Here is a 5,651-nt window from a genome sequence, read left to right as displayed (position 1 = left end):
TAGATAATGGTCGTTCCAGTACACGGAATCGGACAGGTGCAGTTACACACCGTCCCTACGTGCTGAGCTTCTCCCGTTTCGCTCGCAGCTACTCAGGGAATCCCGGTTGGTTTCTTCTCCTCCCCTTATTAATATGCTTAAATTCTGGGGGTTGTCTCACATCACTTGAGGCCTACAACAAAATCAGTCACATTCCATTCGTTTCGAACCCGGGGCATAGCGAACCGATATATACGCAACAACACTTCACACACACACACACACACGGATTGGGCAATTTACGGTCATTTTTGAATCAACGATGGCCCCCCCGAGCACGTTGTCCGAATATCACTCCAATAAGGACAACGAGTTCCGCTCGGCATCGTTTTGATTCGATCTCTCAACAACAACTCCCGGTCGACTTGGTCGACTTGGACCCACGATGTCTCCCCCCGAGCATGTCGAGCCAACTGCACCACTATTGTATTGGACAACATGTTCCCCTCGGGCATCGATGGGTTAATCATGCACCACTATTATAAAACCCTTTGACGTTTTCCCCCAAGCACGTTGATCCAGTATTACGACGGATACGGTCAACGAAATCTTGGACATCAAAGAGGTTTTCGATTGAATTTCCCCATGTTTCACAACGTACTCTTAGCGGTATCCTACGATACGTCTCACTCTATTTGTGTGTGTGCGCGTTTACGTGCGTGCGATTTATGCGGTTCACCCCTTTACTTTCAGCGCCCTGCGGTCCCAACAAAGGTCCCGAGCACGCCATTATGCACAGTGTGGAAGCGTGTTTCCCCCACGACACTAGACGGGCTGCTCGCCATAGTGTTCTATTGTGGCACGCTCCACCCTGAAGTTTGGTTTGTTGTATATCAAGGAATTGATAGGCACTCAAGAATGTGTGCATCGGCCGGGTTTAATCGTCCGACGCGCAATATGCGTTCAACTTATCGGTGTTCATGTGTCCTGCAGTTCACATTGTGACGCGCATTTAGCTGCGGTCTTCATCGATCCATGAGCCGAGTGATCCCCTGCCTAGGGTTTTATAGTAAGGTTCCCAATGTAACACAATCCCGGTGGTACGTCCAAAGACTAACTTTCTGACTAAGTTGTCTTTATTACCCAATAGTCCCAGGCCTTGTGACTTGTGGCTCATGTCTACGCCCATGGCCACCATTCGCTAAGATAGTTTTGAAGTCACTTTGAAGGCCCAGGAACAACTCTCTTAGCACATCGGTTAACCTGGCGCCGCAGTCAACTCATGTGCTTGGATCGGATCGAGCTATTGAGTATTGGGCCTGCATACTCGCTCATCCGTATCCTTTGCGTACCGCCCCATGGCCCTTGTATGTCTGCACCACAGTTCCTGTTCGTTCCGTGCCTATGGCCGGATACGTATTGCACATCGGTATACCTGTCGCTACTCAGGCAACTCGTGTGCGTGGATTGGATCGAGAACATGGTGTGTGCCCCATGTTATAATTGATAGTCCATATCCACTTTATAGGTTAAAGTCATAAGTTGTGATTGCACAACCATTCTTCATAAGAGTTTAATCACTCTTCAACTAACTTTCGTTCTGGTGTCTTGGTATCAAATCGCGTAAGACACAAGATTCTACTGGCCAAATAGAATCTAGCACATTGGTTAACCTGGCGCCGCAGTCAACTCATGTGCTTGGATCGGATCGAGCTATTGAGTATTGGGCCTGCATACTCGCTCATCCGTATCCTTTGCGTACCGCCCCATGGCCCCGTCCTTAGAGTTAATGACTAGTAGGCTTAACTCTTTGTATGTCTGCACCACAGTTCCCGTTCGTTCCGTGCCGTGGCCGGATACGTATTGCACATCGGTATACCTGTCGCTACTCAGGCAACTCGTGTGCGTGGATTGGATCGAGCTCATGGGGTGTGTAGAGATTCCATGTTATAATTGCAAGTCCATATCCACTTTATAGGTTAAAGTCATAAGTTGTGATTGCACAACCATACTTCATAAGAGTTTAATAACTCTTCAACTAACTTTCGTTCTGGTGTCTTGGTATCAAATCGCATAAGACACAAGATTCTACTGGCCAAATAGAATCTAGCACATTGGTTAACCTGGCGCCGCAGTCAACTCATGTGCTTGGATCGGATCGAGCTATTGAGTATTGGGCCTGCATACTCGCTCATCCGTATCCTTTGCGTACCGCCCCATGGCCCCGTCCTTAGAGTTAATGACTAATAGGCTTAACTCTTTGTATGTCTGCACCACAGTTCCCGTTCGTTCCGTGCCGTGGCCGGATACGTATTGCACAACAGTAGATACCATCACCTGACGTATCTAACACACCACTATTGTAACTCGTCGTCGAAGGACCTTTCAAGTGCCTGATGGCCAGGGGAGCTCTTACACGGCACGGAGACACAGTGATGCTCGCCCATCACAGTGTACAACGATCGAGTTTGCTTAAGTGTCTGGGTACCTACACACCAGACACAATGCAATGGCCACGGATCCACACAAGGCACATCACATGCAGAAAGCTTCACCAGATTATGACACATACCACACTCTTGTAACTCGTCGTCGAAGGGGCGTTCAAAGTGCCTTACGGCTAGGGGAGATCTAGCACGGCACGGAGACACAGTGATGGTTGCCCATCAAAGTGTACAACGATCGAGTTTGCTTTCCGCGCAAGCGTTCTAAGTGTCTGGGTACCTACACACCAGACACAATGCAATGGCCACGGATCCACACAAGGCACATCACATGCAGAAAGCTTCACCAGATTCTGACACATACCACACTCTTGTAACTCGTCGTCGAAGGGGCGTTCAAAGTGCCTTACGGCTAGGGGGGATTCTAGCACGGCACGGAGACACAGTGATGGTCACCCATCAAAGTGTACAACGATCGAGTTTGCTTTCCGCGCAAGCGTTCTAAGTGTCTGGGTATCTAAGCACCAGACACAATGCAATGGCCACGGATCCACACAAGGCACATCACATGCAGAAAGCTTCACCAGATTCTGACACATACCACACACATGCAACTCGTCGTCGAAGGGGCGTTCAAGTGCCTTACGGCTAGGGGAGATCTAGCTCGGCACGGGGACACAGTGATGGTCACCCATCAAAGTGTACAACGAACGAGTTGGCTTTCAACAAATTCTGACACATAGCAAGCGAGCGACCGAGCTACACCGAAGGCAGCCCATGGTTGGTCACTCGCGGACGATCATCAGTAATGATCCTTCCGCAGGTTCACCTACGGAAACCTTGTTACGACTTTTACTTCCTCTAAATCATCAAGTTCGGTCAACTTCAGCCATGCCAGCTGCAGCTCACGAAGGAACCGCGGAAGGTAAGCCTCCAGAAACCTCACTAAATAATCCATCGGTAGTAGCGACGGGCGGTGTGTACAAAGGGCAGGGACGTAATCAGCACTAGCTAATGACTAGTGCTTACTAGAAATTCCAGGTTCATGGGGACCGTTGCAGTCCCCAATCCCGACTAGATGGGCATTTTAGTGATTTCCCGTTCCTCTCGGAATGGGGGCGCCTATTGGCGAGAACACGCTGCGACCCACATTGTAGCACGCGTGCAGCCCAGAACATCTAAGGGCATCACGGACCTGTTATCGCTCATTCTCAGCTTGCTAAACACAAGTTGTCCCGCTAAGCAGGGCAAACGTAGCCGACGACCGCCCGTGAAGGCGCCGCCCGGCTGTAACGTCAGGTGCGCCCGGAGGCGCACTGCTGACAGCGTTCTAGTTAGCATGTTTGAGTCACGTTCGTTATCGGAATTAACCAGACAAATCATTCCACGAACTAAGAACGGCCATGCACCACTACCCTTAAATTTGAGAAAGAGCTATCAATCTGTCTTACCTCGATAAGTTTGGACCTGGTAAATTTTCCCGTGTTGAGTCAAATTAAGCCGCAAGCTCCACTTCTTGTGGTGCCCTTCCGTCAATTCCTTTAAGTTTCAACTTTGCAACCATACTTCCCCCGGAACCCGATTTTGGTTTCCCGGAAGCGACTGAGAGCACCGAATAGGGGTAGCGTCTCCCAATTGCTAATTGGCATCGTTTACGGTTAGAACTAGGGCGGTATCTAATCGCCTTCGATCCTCTAACTTTCGTTCTTGATTAAAGAAAGCATCCATGGCAAACGCTTTCGCTTCAGTTGGTCCTACGACGGTCTACGAATTTCACCTCTCGCGCCGTAATACCAATGCCCCCAACTACTTCTGTTAATCATTACCTCTAGGTTTCTGACAAACCAACGAAATCGTATAAACCGAGGTCATATTCCATTATTCCATGCAAGATTATTCTCGGCCAACGCCAACCCCACGGGGGGGCCGGACGCTTTGTCTTAGCCTGCTTTGAGCACTCTAATTTGTTCAAGGTAAATGTGAGTATCTTGAGCACCATGAGGAGCCCGTGCCGGAGTTAACCGGTAGCACGGTACTCGTTCACAGAGTAACGCCCAAGTACACCATTGTGAGTCGCAGCCGTGAGCGCGCGCACGAACGGCCCCGGCGTGTAACCGGGCGCCCGTGGCGGTCACGTGTCTGGACGGGCAATCAACTTCGAACGTTTTAACCGCAACAACTTTAATATACGCTAGTGGAGCTGGAATTACCGCGGCTGCTGGCACCAGACTTGCCCTCCACTTGATCCTTGTTGAAGGATTTATACTCAACTCATTCCAATTATGGACCATCGTTAGAGAGGTCCATATTGTTATTTCTCGTCACTACCTCCCCGTACTGGGATTGGGTAATTTACGCGCCTGCTGCCTTCCTTGGATGTGGTAGCCATTTCTCAGGCTCCCTCTCCGGAATCGAACCCTGATTCCCCGTTACCCGTCGCAACCATGGTAGTCCTCTACACTACCATCAATAGTTGATAGGGCAGACATTTGAAAGATCTGTCGTCAGTCGACAAGCGACCATACGATCTGCGTCCTTATCCAGACTTCAACTCAAGCCGCCCGGAGGCGATTGGTTTAACTAATAAGTGCACCAGTTCAGCTACCCGCGAGGGCAACAGTCCCGGCATGTTGCATGTATTAGCTCTGGATTTTCCACAGTTATCCAAGTAACTAGTGGTAGGATGATCTTGTGAATTATAGCTGTTATACTGAGCCTTATGCGGTTTCACATTCATTTATGTTTGTACTTAGACATGCATGGCTTAACCTTTGAGACAAGCGTATATTACTGGTAGGATCAACCAGAATTCGTTCCACTACAGACACACACTCGCTTAGTGGGAAATAAATTTCCACACAACTCTCTCTCTCTAGAACCATATGGAATGGCTCTTTGGTGTTGGGTAAGGCACCAATTTGTTGGGGTGTAACGGTCACCACCAACTTTAAGTTTGTTAGGGCACAACGGAAACCACTAACTAAACTTTAGGAAACTAAATTTCCTCACACATTATCTCTCACCATATTAGCACTAGGTGCTATCCACGATTGTACAACGTTTCAACTCTTGAATCGACCGTAGGGCCGCGGAATTGCTTCCGGGCCCCTATTCTCGCTATTAATTGTTCATCTCTTTCAATACATCGAGTTCGTTCCATTGGGTAGTTCGCATGGCGAACGTTTTGATGCAGCCCCCTGGGGGACCACGGCACTTTACACCGGGTAT

The 5,651-nt window shown here is 49.2% G+C and overlaps 2 non-coding genes across 2 annotated transcripts in view; both read right to left on the bottom strand.

Annotated features, from left to right (window-relative positions):
* LOC125773457 (large subunit ribosomal RNA) overlaps positions 1–174 on the bottom strand; it is a 4,179-nt gene extending 4,005 nt beyond the window's left edge. Inside the window, exon 1 of the ribosomal RNA XR_007420120.1 lies at positions 1–174. This exon is cut by the window's left edge and continues 4,005 nt beyond it. This is a non-coding gene — a ribosomal RNA (large subunit ribosomal RNA).
* A 711-nt stretch (positions 175–885) lies between these two features.
* LOC125773449 (5.8S ribosomal RNA) lies at positions 886–1,043 on the bottom strand. Its single transcript, XR_007420112.1, has one exon. It is a non-coding gene; the product is annotated as a 5.8S ribosomal RNA (ribosomal RNA).
* Between the last annotated feature and the right edge of the window lie 4,608 nt (positions 1,044–5,651).

The sequence above is a fragment of the Anopheles funestus genome, assembly GCF_943734845.2.
Source record: "Anopheles funestus chromosome X unlocalized genomic scaffold, idAnoFuneDA-416_04 X_unloc_34, whole genome shotgun sequence".
Lineage (NCBI taxonomy): Eukaryota > Metazoa > Arthropoda > Insecta > Diptera > Culicidae > Anopheles > Anopheles funestus.
This window is presented reverse-complemented; position numbering and strand designations above follow the sequence as displayed.